At 46.1% G+C, this 19,336-nt stretch overlaps 1 protein-coding gene across 1 annotated transcript in view; it reads left to right on the top strand.

Moving 5' to 3' along the window:
* Positions 1-19,336, top strand: part of PPP1CC (protein phosphatase 1 catalytic subunit gamma) — an 833,371-nt gene that overhangs the window by 746,575 nt on the left and 67,460 nt on the right. The window lies entirely within an intron of this gene.

The raw sequence follows: 19,336 nt of genomic DNA on the forward strand, positions 1-19,336 counted from the left end.
TCTGGCTTGAAAGCCTGTGTTTGTGCTTTTCCCACCTTTCCTGCAACTACTCTAGTCCAGACACAGATTTGCAATATCCAGGACTGTAAGCTGCTGAGTGGTGCCAAAGTCTGCTCTTCAATTTTTCGCTTAGATCTGCTAGCTCACTTCTCTCCTGCACTTTATAGTAATTATTGTAGCACATATGCTACCCAGCACTAAACATTCTACAAAGAAACACCTCCAGAACTTATTAATGCCCACCCCTCCAGGTTTTTCTAAAGGTCAGTTCCCTGTGCTTTCTCCTATTAACCTGGTGAACTTGGGCATCCCAAGATAATGTAGCAGCTGCGTCGTGTACACAAACAACCCTCTCCTCTTACTTCCCAGCACTCAGACTTGCGAGATATGTACTTGTATATCCAAAATGGAAGTGACGTGGCGCTGCAGCCAAGACTGGAATAGCTAATCAAAAGGTCAACACTTGCACTACACATGGAGCACAGCCCTCCAAAACACACACCAGCTCTGCCTTCACATAAAAACACAAACCACACACCCACCTTCGCGGAGGCTCTCAATAAAAATCTACCCAAACAGAGACCTCCAAGGCAGAAATGCACACTACCACCACAAAACACTAGGGGCAAGGCGCATAACTCTCCTAAACAGTGTGCCCAACACACTAGGCATAGGTTCCACTCACTAAGTTGAATAAGGAGAAAGCAAGTCAGCTGCCTGTCAGGTGCCAGGATCTGCCACATAACGCACTTTGGTCCCTCAACCAGTACAGATATGCACATGTGGGTGTAAATGATCTGAGACGTACCTCCCTAGACTACATGGAGGAGCTTTCAGATTATGTAGCCCGTGCGGGAATGGCCCTAGCCCTGAGCAGCATCCTACCATCACCCAGAATGATACCACAGTACAAGCAGACGGTGCTTGATTTCAACAATTGGCTAAGTTTCTAGTGTCACTCTAAGGGGATCCAGTATGTGTTTGCCTGGGATGACATGATTGATTGACTTTGATGCTTTGCCAGAGATGGCCTGCATCTGTCACCCCTGGGCTTCTGGATACTGGCCAAGGCTCTTGCCTTTTAGGTGGTGGTCGAAGGACCAAATTACCACTGTAACCGCTACAAACAAATGCAGTCTGAGGATCATGCTGCCCAGTGCTGGAAGTCTGTCTCAAAATGCACTCACTCGAAACAGTCCTTTAAATGGAGAACATCGACACTTGTGCTGTAACACGAGACCTGGTTCAAGGCAGCAGAAAGCACCCCGCACCACCGGGCTGTAACTTATTCCACACCTTTTGGCCCCAGAACTTGGACCGAAGCTCCAAAGGCGATGGTGTTTCCATAGTCATAAAGGATGTGCACACCTCCAGACAGCCCAACATAACTCATCAGAGATGCTTCAGGTGCAGCTAACATTTGGATAAGACAGCGATTCAGGTCATAGTCTGCTTATGCCCCAACCATGTCCCAAGACTCGCTCCACGTTCCTAAGCACCCTGGAGAATGTTAAGGTCCAACCTAATACACTCGTACTGGGCAACTTCCACTACCCCTCCATTAACTGGGAAAACTACTTGTTACCAATACACTTGCCCAATGTTTCCTGGATTTCATTAATTCCAGTGCCCTGGACAAGCTCATCCTTACCCCCACTAGAGATAGAAAAATCCTTACTTAACCTGGTCATTACTAACATGGGCGACCATTGCTCTAAGCAGTCAATTTCTCCCTGGTTAGAACCATTGCTTTACGCAGTCAATTTCTCCCTGGTTGGAACCGACCACAAACTAATCGCCTTGGAAGTCCACATCCCTCTCCCCCTGCCGCAAAGGGTAACCACCATGAAAAACTTCTCCAAAGCTAACTTTGGGCTCCTAAAAACAGAGGTGGCTAACTTCACAGTACTCATCCTAATGGGGAATAGCTGCATGACCTCCAATCCATACACCAGTGCACTGCATGAACATGTACACATGCATGGATCTTGCCATACCCAATAGAACCAAAACATTCTCCTCCAAGAAAAGGAAGCCAATCTGGTGGTCCCCTGCCATAAACTACAACAAGAGGAGGAAACTGATGCAGAATAAGGTGAAGTCCCAAGATTGGAAAACTTCCCTCATCAGCCTCAACAATAAGTTGAGATCCCTCATCAAATCCTCTAAAGCTAGCTGTAAAAACAGCATTGCTACAGATAAAGATAACCACATCGCCATCTATAGTTATGTAAAGAATCTCCCCAGCAGTTCCCACATTTGCTCTGAGGTACTGCATAGTGGTACATCCTGTACCAAACCTTATTGCCAATATATTGGCAGACAGATTCAGTGCCAGCTTTACCCCCAAAGGACCAATCATAATATCAGTAGATTGCCAGGCACCTAGTATTACTGCTGCACAGGTTAAAACACTGTCCAAGGCCAAGAATACAGCTTCTATGGGACCTGACAATATCCCTGTCTGTTTTACACGAACTACAGTGTGAACTGGCTCCTCACCTGTTCCATGTTCACTCACAGCCTCGCCTCAGGCTTTGTCCCTACCGAATGGCACACTGCTACAGTCATCCCTTTACAGAAAGGAGGAGCAGCTACAGACCCTAGGAACTATCACCCTATTAGCCTGACGAGTCTGTTATGCAAACCTATGGAACGCATCATCATGGACCTCAAACACGGAAGTCTCCAAGCACTGGATCCCACACAAGTTTGGTTTTGTGAAGGGTAGATCATGCCTGCTCAACTTGGTAGACTTCTCTGAGTCCATCACCAGAGTTGTGGATGAAGGCAAGGTGGTTCATACAGCCTACCTTGATCTAGCCAAGGCCTTTGTTGATACCATTCCCCACTTAGGAATCATAGAAAAACTCGCTAAGCTAGGCATTGACCCCTATATCACTAGGGTGGGTTGCAAACTGACTCGCAGATTGAACCCACAGTATGAAAGAAGTGGACTCGTGCTGCCGACCAATCGTGAGTGGAGTTCCCACAGGGTTCGGTCCTGCATCATCTCCTGTTTGGTATCTACTTTGCAAGTCCAGGTCAACATGAAGGGACTCTGGCTGACTAAGTTTGCAGACTGTTGAAAGTAGGGAGCTATTACAGCCCCAAGTGATGTTGACATCCTACAGAAAGCCCTCAGAGACCAACGACTGGTGTCAGAACCATGGCCTTAAGCTCAATGCCAGAAATGTCATACCCTTTGGGAAAAACCTAGATGTTCATGTTACACTGCTGCAGTCATCATACTTGGGTTATCCTGCCATCAGGCGGTCCCGCAGTCGGCCAGAGTTCCAAAGTCTTGGTCCGGCGTCGGTTGCTGTCACTTCTTCACTGACGTCAGTGCGCCAGGGGTATATAAGAGGCATCAGACGCCATTTTCTTCAGTCTTTCTTGCCAAGCGGTGCTCGAAGCAGAAGCAGTTCGCAAGTGCCGGTTGGCCGACTCCTGAGATTTTCAAATCGAATTTCAGACCGAAGTCTTCAATTATCTTCAGTTAAGCTAAGTACCCCGTTGGGGAAACTTTTCTTGCATCAGTCCGATGTCAGAAAAAGTTAACAATTGCATTTCTTGTGGGAAGCAAATACCTCATAAGGACTTTCATTCTTATTGTATTCCTTGCCTTGGCCCAGACCAAGACGTCACAGGTTGTCGGTTTTGTGCTAGGTTTAACAAACGAACTATTAAATGCCTGTTTGTTTTCGCCCAACATTATTTTGGTAGGAAATTTAATTATACCATGCCGTCGGAGCAACAGACCAGAATGCATAAAAAACACAAAGATAAGGACAGGCAGCAGAGACCCAAACCAGACTCCGAGGCCTCTGCTAGGCCATTCGCCGGTTGTCCGGTTTTCAGTGAGGCGCCTACACAGCCTTTGACTACCGCTGATTTAGAACCCCCAGGCGCCATCCGATTCCCAAGCGTAGATTGCTAGGCCTCCACAACCTTTATCTTTAGGCCCTTCCGACCCCATGGCTGAAGGAGATTCCAGTGCAATTGAAACGCCTTCAGTTGCAGAAGGTGTCTTCAGACAGACTACACTCTCTATTAAATACTATGCAAAGCTGAAAACCCCTTTAAAAGCAAAGAAGACTGTACAGCAGTCTCCAGTACAAGGCCCCATGCTTAAACAGATGCTTAAAATGGCTGAAGACTTAATTACCCTAATCAGGAGTTCCCATCCCCCTCCTGATAAAAGGCCAAGACAGGAGGAGGACTACGCTTCCTCTGACCAGGTTTCAGTTTCCTCAGATTCTTCTGAGGAACAGGAATACTCTTTTTTCCCCCTTATGAAGACTGATGCTGAAGAGTCTATCCCTTCAGCATCTCTCCCATAAGACTACTCTTTTGGGGAAACTTTACATACCATGAGGGAACATTTCCACTAGGAAGGCCAGGATTACTCTGATTCTAAGAAAAGGCTCAGAGTTCCTTTTACTACCCCAGCACAGACCACTTGCTATTCCACCCGTGTTGGACATTGTGGATGATTATTCAGAATCTAGCCTTAACCCAGATTCACTACCTCCTGCACCAGCCAAACCAGACAGATACTACAGAGTCCCTAACTCTCTCAAATTCCTATATAAAAGCCCTGTTGCTGACCCAGAAACCATTTCCCAGGGTCCCAATGGGGTTAAGGCCTCTATTGCTAAAAATCCTGTACCCTCTGAAAGGGATTCTAGAGCACTAGACAGATGGGGAAAGAAAATATATACCTCAGCTTCTCTAGCTATGAGGGCCTTAAATTGCCAGATTCACATGCTGAAATATCAACAATATTTGATGTCTCAATTAAAACAAAAAATGATCACGCATACAGAACAGCCTGATTGCAAGGAAATGCAAGATGTGTTGTATGCAGCTGAACAAGTGGGAAAACATACTTTGCAATGTGGATTTGATTCCTTGGAAGCTCCTTGTAGAGCAACAGTGACAGGGTCCGTCATACGTAGGCATGCTTGGTTAAAAACAAATTTTACCTTATGTTAAAGCAAAGTTATTGGATGCACCTTTACAGCAGGATGTTTTATTTGTTGTAAAAGCAGAAGAGGTTTTAAAGAAAATGGAGGATAAGGCAAAATCCATGCAGACGGTCAAGGATTTTTTACAGGTTCAACCCCCTCGTTTCAGCAGAAATTGGCCAACCAAAAGCTGTTCCTTTCCAGCTTCTGCCAGACCACAGAGGGGCAAATACAGACACCCAAGGGGCAGAGGTTAGTCACAAGGCTCTTAGGGTGCCACAACCCAAAAAGGAGAAGACAGGTCTCAAACTATCAGAAGACAAACACAATGACTTACCTCTCAGACTGCCAAGCAAATCCCTCTTGGCAGCTCCCTTGGGAGGAAAACTAGCGCTTTTTGCAGACAACTGGCATATCATCACAAAAGACAAATGGGTCCTAAGTATTGTTTCTCAAGGATACTGATTCCACTTTCACACTTTACCAAGGATAAAAGGAATGCCAAACCTGCCATCAAATCAATGGGCAGAGGCTCAAAAACAAATTTCAGCTCTCATGGACATGAGAGCCTCTACACAGGAGCAAGGACAAGGATTTTACTCTACTTTCTAGTTCCCCGAAAGGACAAAGCCTGGAGACACATTCTGGACCTCTCAATTCTAAACACATCTGGAAGTACCCAAATTCAAGATGCTAACACTACAGCAACTTCTTCCCATGCTGGGCAAGAAGGCTTGGCTAGTAATGTTGGACCTCAAGGAGGCATACCTGCATGTCCCTATCAGACAAAATTGCAGAAGATACCTCCGATTCATAGCGGGTTCAACCCATTACCAATTCTCTGCACTGCCCAGGGTCTTCACAAAATGCCTGGCACCAGTGATTGCATACTGCAGACAGAGGAATTCAAATATATCCATACCTGGACGACTGCCTTACTCAAGCAGAAAGCAAGTACATTCTTTTAAAGCATCTGGCGTTTGTCAAAAACCTGTTAAGTTGCCTAGGGTACACAGTAAACTAAAATAAGTCAAAACTAGTGCCCTCACAAGACGTAATATTCCTGGGTGCCAGCTTAAATACAACGGCCCAGATGGCTTATCTCGCGCCAGACAAGCAAGGACAACTGACTCAATACTTCAAAATGATGGCAACAAAGACCCAACTCCCTGCAAGAAAAATTCTGCAGGCCTTGGGATTCATGGCATCTTGCATACTACTAATACCATATGCAAAAATGAGGAAATTACAATGGTACCTGAAAAGCATATGGACTCAACACAGCCACAGCTTGGAAACAATAATACCACTCATTCCCTGCCTTCGACAGCAGTTTCTATGGTGGGCTCAAGCATGTCACCTCAACAAGGGTCAGCCTTTACCTTACCCACAGCCAGGCAAACTATAACAGATGCATCGGATTATGCCTGGGGGGAGCACACATGGCAGGACAGTGTATTCAGGGCAAAGGGTCTGCAGATCAAAGGCATCTACATAGCAATCAAAAAGAGATGCTAGCTGTACAAAATGCCCTAACAGGTTTCAAGGACCTCCTACATCCAGGACGACTGACAACACCACAGTGATGTGGTACATAAGCAAGGGGGCACACATTCCTACCTCCTATGCAGGCAAGCAATGACATTGTGGAACACAGTACTGACCTACCAAGTTCAACTACAAGCACAATTCCTGCCAGGAAAGAAAAACACATTGGAAGATCTAAGCAGAAACATCATAGATCCTCACGAGTGGAAACTAGATCCACAAGTATTCGCAATAACTCAAAAATGGGGGAGCCCAGACATGGATCTGTTTGCTTCCCCCCAAAACTACCAACTACGGAAATTTTGCACAAGGACATATCACACACTAGCTTGTAAAGTGGACGCCCTCTTAGTTGGAAAACATTGACAGTGTGTGCCTTTCCTCCACTGCCTCTTCTGGCAAAGGTGCTGCTGAAAGCCAGATTAGAGAGGCCACAAATGATACTCATTGCTCCAGACTGGCCACGCCAACACTGGTATCCAATACTAAGGAACATGGCTCAAGGCCCACCATGGATTTTACCTCAAATTCCTCACCTGCTCACTCAGCAAAACTATCGGATTCTACACTGCCAGCTCAAAACTTTAAATCTGGATGCATGGCAAATTACCTAAACAACCAGTCAACACTTCTCTCTAAAGCTGATGTCATTCTGGAGGCCAAGAGGCCCAGCACCAGGAAAGCCTATTCGGACAAATGGAAAAGATTCTGCACCTGGAACCAGGCTAAAGGCCAAAATATCCTTGTCCCAAATATTCCTCAGATTCTACAATATTTAACTGAGGTGTTGCACAAAGGACTTTCCTTTTCATCTATTAAGATCCACGCCTCAGCTATTTCAGCTCAGTGCAACATGGATCCTCCTATATTTTCACATCCATTACTAAGACAGTACCTCAGAGGGGCTAAGAACATAAGACCACCCCGGAGAGCACCAACTTGGGATCTCAACTTTGTTTTGGAAAAACTTACACTACCACCCTTTGAACCAGCCTTTACAGCTGATCTACAGTTTCTGTCATGGAAAACTGCCCTGCTGCTAGCAATAACTTCAGCACGAAGAGTCTCAGAGCTACAGGCCCTAATGGCAGTGGAGCCTTTCATCATTTTTCATCAAGACAGTCGCTTTACGAACTTAACCCTTCCTTTATGCCAAAGGTGGTATCCAGTGTGGCTCTAAACCAAACCATTCATTTGCCCACCTTTTATCCAAACCCCCAGAACAAAGGTGAAAGGCTCCTACACTCTTTGGACATTCACAGGCAATTACGTTACTACTTGGATAAAGCTAAGGCTTTCAGAAAATCTGACCAGCTCTTTGTATCCTATGCTGCAGGATCACAAGGAAAGGCTATCTCAAAACCAAGGAAAGGCTATCTCAAAACAGACCATTTCAAAATGGATAGGACATTGTATCAGTTTCTGCTACACACACCATGGGAAACCTGTACCTGGTAACATTAGGCCTCATTCCACCAGGGCTACAGCATCAACAGCCTTCCTCAGAGGGGTACCAACCAAGGATATTTTGGAGGCTGCAACTTGAGTTTAGTGCACACCTTCACCAAGCACCATCACTTACCTCTATACTCTAAAACCAGAGCTGGCTTTGCCACTGCAGTTCTGCAGGGCCTACTAGCTTCTCCAAACCCTGTTTAGTTCCACCACCCATCCTTAGCTTTGGGATTCAACCCAAGTGTGATGACTCCAGCAGTGTAACACTATGAACATAGTACAGTTTTGTACCTACCATAAATGTAGATGTTCGAGTGTTCACACTGCTGCAGTCTGGGTTACCCTCCCTCCATCCCCTCTGACCTAGCTGAACTTCTCTACCTTTTCTATCCTGTACAACCTTTGTGGTGTATTTGCTTATACCTGTTCTATCCTGTACAACTTTTGTGGTGTATTTGCTTGTAACTGAAGGTATTCCTTTTATATGTTTTATTATCAATATGTATTGCCTACCTACTTGGGGGCACCTGACATCTGGGGCAAGAAAAACTGAAGAAAATGGCGTCTGATACCTCCTGTATACCCTTGGCGCACTGATGTCAGGAAAGAAGCGACAGCAGCCGATGCCGGACCAAGACTTTGGAACTCTGGCCGACTGTGGGACCGCCTGACGGCAGGATAATCCAAGTGAGGTGACTGCAGCAGTGTGAACACTAACATCTACATTTATGGTAGGTACAAAACTGTACTTTCCCATGAATTACCACATCGATGGTAGTCCACTGAACACAAGGCGTAAGATCTGGGAATACAGGTTGACAGCAACTTCTTTAGACCACCACATTGCCACTGTGGTCAGAAAATCCTATGTTGCAGATCTCATTACTAAGTTTTGCAATCCAGGAAGGTCATTGCTTCCCTCTACTCTTCCCTCATTACTCCAGTTGTAGAGTAGAATGCCCCATTTGGCATGTACCTCACTAGATACCTGCAACAACTGGAGAGGCTGCAAAAGTACCTTTCAGAGGATCCTAGGTCTTAAACACTGGTCACTTTTTTTTTTAATACAGCAACTCATGATGGCCACAGATTATACTCTCTCAGGATCTAGGCATCACAGTCAACATGCCCAAGTCCCATCTTTACCAGTGTCAGAACTTGGGAGTCCTTGACGCTCTGTCTGCAGCACTCCCTGTTCACAAAGCCCAAATCATTCGGGCCCAGAACAGTCAGTTGCTGGGTCATCCCATGGTCCTCTTGATATTACAAGTACTAGGCTCAATGGCGGCTGCTATTCAGTTAGTTCCTCTTCCCAGATACCACATGAGGGTTTTGCAGTGGATCCTAGCGCACAATGGTCAGCTGTTTCACCCCATGTCCATGACAGGATTTCTCAGGTGTGCAGACATCACCTTGTTTGGTGTCTCCAAGCTCAGGACCTCATACTAGGCAAACCTTTCTGCCTTCCCCAACCCAAGGCCACATTGACCACAGATGCCTCCCTGTTGGGGTGGGCCATTTTCAGGGAAGGATGGTCCAAGGCACGTGGTCCACCTCAGAGACCAGATTGCATACAAATGTCCTGGAGATGAGAGCAGTCCTAATGTTGCAAACCTTCCAGGAGTCTGTTCTCTTGGGACTATAGCAATTCAAGCAGACAACATGGTGGTCTGATACATCAGCGGGACACACACCGTCTTATCTTTTGTGCAGAGGCGCCATGAGGGAATGGGGGATGTCCTCAGGCACTTTTATCTTGCAATGCACCTCCCTGGCAGTTCCAATGTGTTGGTAGACAAACTCAGCAGATCGATCCAGTCCTCACGTGTTGTCCATAAATCTGTCAGTGGCACGTTGGCTGTTCGACCATTGGGGTGCTCCTTGCGATCTTTTTGCTTCCCCATACAACCATAAATGCAGCAAATACTTTGCCCTGATGCAACTCCCCTCATTCCCAGTGTCTTACAGAAAGCCCATTGTCTGAAGAATCCTCTCATTCTCATTGCCCCCTTTTGGCCTTGTCAGGCGTGGTTTTCCCTCCTTCGGTGTTGTCTGAAATATCCACCCTGGATATTGGATCCTGCTCTGGATCTCATTTGCCACCCTTTGGGGCTGCCTCTTCCCAATCGCTTTGACTGCTTGGTTTCTCCAGTGATTTTCTCAGTCCAGACTTCCTTCTCCTGTTGAGTGTTATCTTGGTTTCTCAAACTTCTACCAAGAAGGTATATTCCAGTAAATAGAAGAGGTTTTCTATTTCGCCAAGTAATGCAATCTAGATCCCTTTTCAGCTCCTATACCTGACTTTTTATTCTTTACCTCCCTTTTTCACCAAGGGGCTAGTTTCTCCACGATCGCACTCCAGTTAGTGGCCATCTCTAATTTCCATTTAAATGAAAGCCCTCCCCAAGCTGTGCAAGGCCTTCCTCGCTGATTTTTCTCCTCTGGCCTCCTGTCAAAGATCCCTTCCTCTCCGTGGGACCACACACTAGTGCTGCAGTCGACGGAGGCTGTTTGAATAGGTTTCAACCTGTGACCTTAAATTCCTGTCCTCTAAGACTGCCACCTTGGTAGCAGTTCTGCCAGGAGGGTTTCAGAGTTGCAAGCTTAGTATTAAGCCTCTCATGTTCCACAAGATAGGGTGTCTCAGAACTAATCATTTGTTCTCAAAGTTGCCTTGTAGGCTAATCATAACCAATCTATTCAACTTCCTGTGTTCTTCCCTAATCTTTCTAATAAAGGAGAATATGTGCTGCATTGTCTGGCAATCCATAGACTGCTACGTTTTTATCTTGAGGACAGAGGATTTTCAGAATTCTGATCAGTTCTTTGCTGCATTCTCTCAGGCCAGGAAAGGTCGGGCAGTTTCCAAGGTGTTTGTTTCACATTGGATTGCCAGTTGTATTACCTACATCTGTGAAAGCAGGCATCTGGCTCTTAGGTCTGTAGCCACATCTGCCACCTTGACAAAGCTCTCCTTGGATGAGATTTGCGCTGCTGCTACTTGGTCTAATCACCACACTTTACTTGCGCATAAGTTGGATTTGGTGTCTAGGAAGAGGGCTTTCTTTGGTTCCTGTGTGCTCCAGCATATCCTTCCCTGAGGACTCCCAGGGTTCATAGTAGCTGGGGACTGACCCGTCCATAATCAATGACACAAATGGCATCCGATAGTTTTATATAGTCACCATAACTTGTAATCTGTGCTATCCAGTCTCATTAATCACGTTCCCACCCTCCTTCCCTCTCCTTCTGGAGACTTGGTAGATATGGAGGATGTACCTTTCAGTTTTTAAGCAGCTTTTACTACCTTGTGTTTTCTTTATCTAGCAAACTCTATCTGAGAGTTGTCAGTAAGGGACTATGGGAAGGGGAGGAACTTGAGCTCTGAATCTGTCCTTCCAGTTTCCTGCTCGGATCTGAGGTAAGATCCAAGACCCACCTGCGTTTGACCTATAATCATGGTACTAAAAGCAATGGCTTGCTACAGGGAGTTTGGTTTTCAGTCATTTTTCACTTGGCTTAAGTGGTAATGGATTCTCTTCACCGTGGTCTCATGTAGTCCATTGAGCTTAAAGCCCTTTTACTGCTTCCTTCTCTCTACCTTTTAGGTTAGCCTACCTGTGTAACCTCTGATTCTGGACTATTTTTCCAGCTTATTTATATTTGACTTCAGTTCAGAAGACGTCAGAGTTGGGAGTACAGACAAGAAGCTGAATGACTCTGCTACCTTTATCTTGAGTTTTTATGTGCATCCGTTTTCGGAGGTTCTGTGCATCTTTTGATGTGCTATCCAGCATTTTCATCTCATTTGTTTGTAACTTGTACAGAGTTTGAATAGGTAATCTTCCATAGCCTTTCTTGGTTTCCCACAGAGTCATCCATGATTTTTCAGAACCTGCCTAGACAATTGGTTTTTCATAGGGCTTGGTCATGGCTCTTTCATCATGCAGATATGGATGTCCTTCAAGAATGCAACTGCAGTCCTGACATATGGGTTGTCCTGCCTCAGGCAGCCCTTCGGTCGGCCGGATTCCAAAGTTTGGGTCTGGCGTCGGCTGATGTTGCCTCCTCCCCGACGTCAGAGCGGCTGGGGTATAAAGGCATCCGCCGACGCCATCTTCTCCAGTCTTTCTTGCCGCGCGGTGCCCGAAGCAGAAGCAGTTCGCAAGTGCCGGTCGGTCAGCTCCTGTGTTTTCAGTTACCGAAGTCATCTAAAAAGCTAAGTACCCCGTTGGGGAACATTTTTTCTTGCCTCAGCCGATGTCAGAACAAAATGAGAAAGTTAATTGTTTGTCTTGTGGTAAACAAATACCTCATAAGGACTTCCATTCTTACTGCCTCCCTTGCCTGGGCCCAGACCACGACGTCTCTGCCTGTGCTGCCTGTGCTTGCTTTAACAAGCGCACTCAGGCGCCGGGCAGAATTTGCCGAAAACTTTTTTGGCAAATCCTACACTTACATCATGCCGTCGGAACAGACAGCACAAGCTACCAAAAAACGTAAGGACCGGAACAGACAGCCTCGGCCCGCGTCTTCCACCGATACTACTCCATGCAATAGAAGCCTTTGGAACATCTCTTCAGCAAGGTCATCTGCTAATAAGGACAGACAACACCACGGTCATGTGTTACATAAACAAGGGGGCACTCATTCCTACTCCCTCTGCAGACTAACAATGACTCTTTGGGAAAACTGCCTGAAACTGAACATCTACTTGCAATCCCAGTTTGTTCCGGGCAAGGACAATGTTCTGGCAGACAGGTTGAGCAGAAATTTCTTGGATCCACACGAATGGATGCTACACCCACGCATATTCACACAAATAACTGCATGGGGAAGACCAGACATAGACCTCTTTGCATCTCATCTCAGTCATCTGGAAAGGTTTTGCACAAGGATACACCATCCTCTAGAATGCCCTAACAATTTATGCATTCCCTTCTCTACCTTTACTCACCAAAGTGTTGCTGAAGATCAAGGCAGAACAACCAAAAGGAATCTTGATAGCTCCAGACTGGCCAAGGCAACACTGGTATCCACTGCTACTGAGCATAACTCACACCAAACCGTGGCCCTTGCCTCTGTGACCTCAGCTCCTTACTCAACACAATTACAAGACTGTTCATCAGAACCTGCAAACCTTAAAGCTGACAGCTTGGAGAGTTCCATGACTGGGACCCATGACTCCTTCTCCAAAACAGTTCAGGAAATTTTGCTGGAGGCACGCAGACCTTCCACCAGAAAAACCTATTCGGCCAAATGGAAGAGATTCATCATCTGGAATGTCAACAGGGGCCAGGATGCATCACTGATGAACATACCTCCGATATTAGAATACTTGGCAGAAATGTTTCACAGTGGCCTCTCATACTCTTCCATCAAAATCCACGCTTCAGCTATCTCAGCACATTACAACTGTGATCCGCCTGTGTTTTCGCATCCCTTGCTAAGACAGTTTCTAAGGGGTATAAAGAATATCAAACCTCCAAGGAAACAACCAACTCCTGCATGGGACCTCAATTACGTCTTGGAAAAATTAACTCTTCCCCCCCCCTTTGAACCAGCAGCATCTTCAGAAATGCAATTAATTTCTGTCTTGGAAAACGATTTTCCTGTTGGCAGTCACCTCAGCAAGAAGAGTCTCTGAGATACAGGCCCTCATGGCAGTTCCTCCTTTTCTCATCTTTCATAATCTTTCATCAGGACAGAGTTTCCCTTAGGACCAATCCTTCCTTCATGCCTAAGGTGATATCCAGAGTGTCTCTAAACCAAGCAATTCACCTGCCTACTTTCTTTCCTAACCCTCAAAACAAAGGGGGAAAGCTGTTGCATACTTTAGACATTCACAGACAACTACGCTACTATTTGGACAGAACAAAGTCTACCAGGAAGTCTGACCAACTGTTTGTAGCTTATGCTGCTGGGGCACAAGGAAAGGCAGTCACCAAACTATCTCAAAATGGATTGGACACTGCATCAGATTCTGTTACTCTTTCCATGGAAAAAGTGTGCCAGCCAATATTAGACCACACTCCACCAGAGCTATGGCCACTTCCACAGCCTTTCTAAGAGGAGTGGCTACAAAAGATATTCTAGACGCTGCTACATGGAGCTCCATGCATACATTTACCAAACACTACAACCTGCCATTGTACTCCAGATCCTGAGCAGGCTTTGCTTCGGCAGTCCTGCAGGGCCTTCTAGCTACACCATCTCTTGCTTAGGCCTACCACCCCCAGCTTGGCTATGGTATTCAACCCATATGTCAGGACTGCAGTTGCATTCTTGAAGGACATAGTACAGTTTTGTACCTACCATAAATGTAGATGTCCGATAGATATGCAACTGCAGTCAGGTTTTCCCTCCCTCCTACCCCTCTGTTTTTGTCCTCGGGTCCATTTCCCCCCTTTCCTATAAGCTGGGGATATCTGTTACGGTGTATCTGTTTATTAAGCATGTCTGAATTTTTTGTTTATCCATTCACAAAATTTAGCCTTCCTTGGAGGGCACCTGGCATCTGGGGCAAGAAACACTGAAGAAGATGGCGTTGGTGGATGTCTTTATACCCCAGCCGCTCTGACGTCGGGGAGGAGGCGACATCAGCCGACGCCGGACCCAGACTTTGGAATCCGGCCGACCGAAGGGCTGCCTGAGGCAGGACAACCCATATGTCAGGACTGCAGTTGCATATCTATCGGACATCTACATTTATGGTAGGTACAAAACTGTACTTTTTGGTCCATTCATGGAAGAGACTCCCTTTTGATAGCGGTTGCTTTGGATAGAACTTCAGTATTTTTTTTATACAGTTTATTCCCTTCAAATCATGGAGATAAATTTTCAAAATTTTCTGCCTTCATTCCTCCCTTGGTATGAAAGTTAGCTAAAATTAGACCAACTGTTCTGAGTCATCTTTCAGCTAGAGATGACCTCTTCCTTTAACTGGATGTTCATCTTTAGCAGAGTTGTGTATACTGCGGTTCTGTTCTGATTGCCCAATTCTAGACTAACATGTTGCATGTCATGATTATAATCCAGTGACTACAAATTATTTAAGGCACATGTTGCCAGATTTCGTGATCCTTTTCAGGTATTTTGGCTTGTCTATTGTATGAACTGTATTACCAGCAGTTGACTTGCATTGGAATCTGGTCTCAGCATTTGGTGTACACTGGAATGTGGTCTCCTACAATTTGGCACAAGATAGTGTTGTGGAGTAAGAATTTCCACTGTCTTGACAGCAGACTATAATGCACAAGTTGCTTAGGGTGTTGGTGCCCAAAAGCTTTCCTAAAATAGAAGATTCCTCAGATGTTCTTAGTGTTTCACTGTTGCAGTCATCACATTTAGGTTATCTCTGCCAGGGTAGCCCTCAGTCCGCCTGAATACCAGAGGCTTAGTATTTCTGCATTGGTTGCTGTCACTCCAGGACCAACGTCAGGTCGTCAGTGTTATAAGTTAAGGCAGCCGGCACAATTACGTCACTCTGGCTGAGGAGCCTGAAGCAGAAGCAGTTCACATGAGTGCCGGTCGGCCGCTACCAGAGATGTTTGTTTCACTGTTGTAGTAATTACATTTGGCTTGTCTGCTTGCAGGTAGCCCTCAGTCGGCCTGATTATTAAAGTCCTTGGTCCTGTGTCTTTTGCTGTCTCATCTTACATGACGTCGGGTAGGGGTATAAAGCATGCAGCCAATGCCATTACATCAGTCTTTCTTGCCGTGTGGTGCCCAAAGCAGAAGCAGTTCGCAAGTGCCATTCGGCAGACTCCGGATCTGAAACACGAAAATGAAAACTTTAGAAGTCTTCAATTAAGCTAAGTACCCCTTTGGGGATCCTTTTTCTTGCTCTAAACCGAAGTCAGTAAAAGTTAACAATTCTATTTCTTGTGAGAGGCAAATACTGCAGATTTTTTCTTACTGTATTCCTTGCTTAGGCCCAGACCACGATGTACCTCACTGTCTTGTGCCTTATTCAAACCTCAAACTATTCATCTGTTCCTTTCTGCATCTAAATATTTTGGTACTCTGTTCAATTATCCAGAAATGGCTTTGGTAAGCCACCCGACTACCGACATTCCAAAATGGACAGAGACAGACCACATAGGTCCAAAGCTGCCGACGACACTTCTCCTAAGCTATTCGCTGGTACTCGGTGAGACGCTTTTGCAGCGCCTGATACCCGCTACTTCAGATTCGCAGACCTCTACCGAGACCCATTCAGAGTCCGGTATGCTGCGAGATGCTTGTGGAACCTGCAGGTATGTCTACCTTGGATGGGTCTGGAGCTGCTGTACAGGCACTGACTTCTGAGGGTGTATATAGGCCTGACTTGCAAATTAAACTGGCACCATCTTCAAGGCCTAAAACTCGATCCATGCCTAGAAAACAGACGCTCAGACCGCATGGTCAGGCCCCTATGCCTAAAAAACAAATAAGAATGGCTGAAGACCTCATTACTCTAATCAGGGGAAGCCACCCTTCTCCCTCTGAGACCTAGAACTGATTTTCCTTCTGATCAAGACTCTGAAATTTGTTTTCTCTGACCAGGAGTTGCCCTTAATCTACCTATGTGGTTTCTGATGCAGAGGATTCCATTCCCTCTGCTCCCCTTCCAGAGGATTTCTCTTTTGATGAAACCTTGCATACTCTTAGGGAGCATTTCTGCTGGGGAAAGCCAGGATTACTCTGACTCCAAAAAGAGGCTTAGGGAATTCTTACTCCTACCTCAACACAGGCCTTTAGCTATCCCTCCTGTTCTGGACATTGTACATGATGCTTTCTCAGAATCTAGCCTGGCCCCTGACTCCTCTACCTCCGGCCCCCAGAAAACTTGACCGGTATAGGGTACCGGACTCTCATACGTTCCTCATTAAGAATCCTACTGTGGATCCCGAGACCATTTCCCAGAGACCCAAAGGCATTAAGGCTTCTACTGCCAAAAATCCTACCCCCTCTGATGGAGATTCCAGGGCCCTGGACAGATTGGGTAAGAAGGTATACACCTGCAACCTTGGCCATTAGGGCCTTAAACTACCAGTTTCATATGTTAAAGTATCAGCAGCATATTATTGGATTGCTTAAACAGAAAATGATGTGGATTCCTGACAGCTGAAAATAAAGAATTACAGGATTTAATGCATTCTGCTGAACAAGTAGGAAAAACTTTGCAGAGGCCTGCCACCAAACAAGGGACTGCCATTCACTGTACCCCCTGCCGCCCAAACCCTAACAGACTCTGACTATGCATGGGGGGCTCACTTGGCAGGGCAGTGCATTCAGGGTATATAAACCAGAGTCAAATGCACCTGCATATCAATCAAAAAGAAATTATGTTCATCGTGTATACAGCTGCAGTCATAACAGATGGGTTCTCCTGCCGTCAGGCGGGTCCTCGGTCGGCCGAATTCCAAAGTCTAGGTCCGGCGTCGGTTGTCGTCGCTTCTTCCCTGACGTCAGTGTAAAAGAACCAGCCGACGCCATTTTCTCCAGTCTTTCTTGCCGCGTGGTGCCCGAAGCAGAAGCAGTTTGCAAGTGCCAGTCGGCCAGCTCCTGAGATTACGAAAAATTTGGAAACCGAAGTAGTCTTAAAAGCTAAGTACCCCATTGGGGAAACTTTTCTTGCCCCGTTGGGGAAACTTTTCTTGCTTCAGACCGATGTCAGACAAAGTTAATAATTGTATTTCTTGTGGGAAGCAAATACCGCATAAGGATTTCCATTCCCTCTGTATACCTTGTTTAGGCCCAGACCGCAACGTCTCGGTCTGTCACTGTTGTGTTACATTCAACAAACGCACTATTAAGCGTCGGGCAGAGTTCGCCCAGCATTTTTTTGGGAACGCATTTAACTATACCATGTCGGATACTCTGACACCATTTTTGTCTAAAAACCGCAAAGACAAGGACCGACACTCTAGGTCCGCGGCCTCTACCGACACCACGCCAAAGCTGACTACACGTGGTCCGGTTCTCAGTGAGGTGCCTACGCAGCCCCTGATTACCGACGACGCATCTTTGGCGGTGTCTTCTGTACCCGAGGTCGCAGTCTCCTCGGCCCACACCCCGACTACAGATACCAAAGCCACTCTTGGCGTTGAAACACAATGTGGACAGGTCCACCTCCACTCAAGGTGTCTTCAGGCCTTCCTCTTCTTTCTCCATCAAGGCTTTCACCAAGTCTAAAGCAACCATGCACCCTAAGAGACCAGTTACACAGGGCTATCTCCAGGCCCCATGCCTAAGAAACAGATGCTTAAAATGGCTGAGGATTTAATTACTCTAATCAGAGGTTCTCAGCCACCCAGGCCTGATCAGGGCTCCATTATTTCAGAACACTCTGATCAGGAACAGTCTTACTCCCCTTTGAAGACTGATGCAGAGAAGTCTATTCCTTCTGTATCCCCCCCTGAGGATTACTCATTTGGGGAAACTTTGCATACCTTAAGGGAACACTTTCACTGGGAAGGCCTCCCACAAAAATCAATTGACAAAATTCTGCTCTAGGACCTTCCATCCAAAGGCCTGGAGAGTGGACGCTCTCTCTTTCAGTTAGACATCAATGACAGTTTATGCCTTCCCGCCTCTTCCTCTGCTGCCCAAAGTCCTATTGAAGACCAGAGCAGAAAGACCAAAGATGTTCCTCATTGCTCCGGACTGGCCAAGGCAACACTGGTACCCACTCCTGAGGAGCCTGACGCATTCCGCTCCATGGAACCCTGCCTCTAATGCCTCCTCTTCTGACTCGGCACAGCTTCAAAACTCTTCACAGTCAGCTAAAAACATTCAATCTAGCCGCATGGAAGATTCCTTATTATACCATGACCCCCCCAAAACGTGCACGCTGATTGGCCAGCGTGCCCGTTGTAAATCGAGTTATACTAATGGAAAAAGGTCCGTCGCCGGACTTTTTCCATTAGTATAACCCGTTTTTTTAAAACACTGTCTCGGTATGTTAAATGGGTTTAACATAGGGAGACAGCTTTAAAATAAGCAACGGAGATGTCCGCTTATTTTAAAGCTGTCTCGCTATGTTAAACCCATTTAACATAGCGAGACAGTGCTTTAAAAGCAACGGAGAAAGCAAGATCTCCGTTGCTTTTTAGTGTCTCTATGTTAAATGAGTTTAACATAGCGAGACAGTTTTAAAATAAACGGAGATGTCCGTTGCTTATTTTAAACTGTATCGCTATGTTAAACTCATTTAACATAGCGACACTAAAAAGCAACGGAGATCTTGCTTCTCCGTTGCTCACAGCTCTGATGCACTGCGCAGGCGCCGCAGTACATCAGAACTGCCGGATGCCAGACATCTGCGGAAGGGCAGTAAACAGGCATTATACTATGCCATTATTTAAGAAAAGTAAGTT

This window comes from Protopterus annectens, chromosome 4.part0 (assembly GCF_019279795.1).
Source record: "Protopterus annectens isolate FY-2018-M chromosome 4.part0, PAN1.0, whole genome shotgun sequence".
Lineage (NCBI taxonomy): Eukaryota > Metazoa > Chordata > Ceratodontiformes > Protopteridae > Protopterus > Protopterus annectens.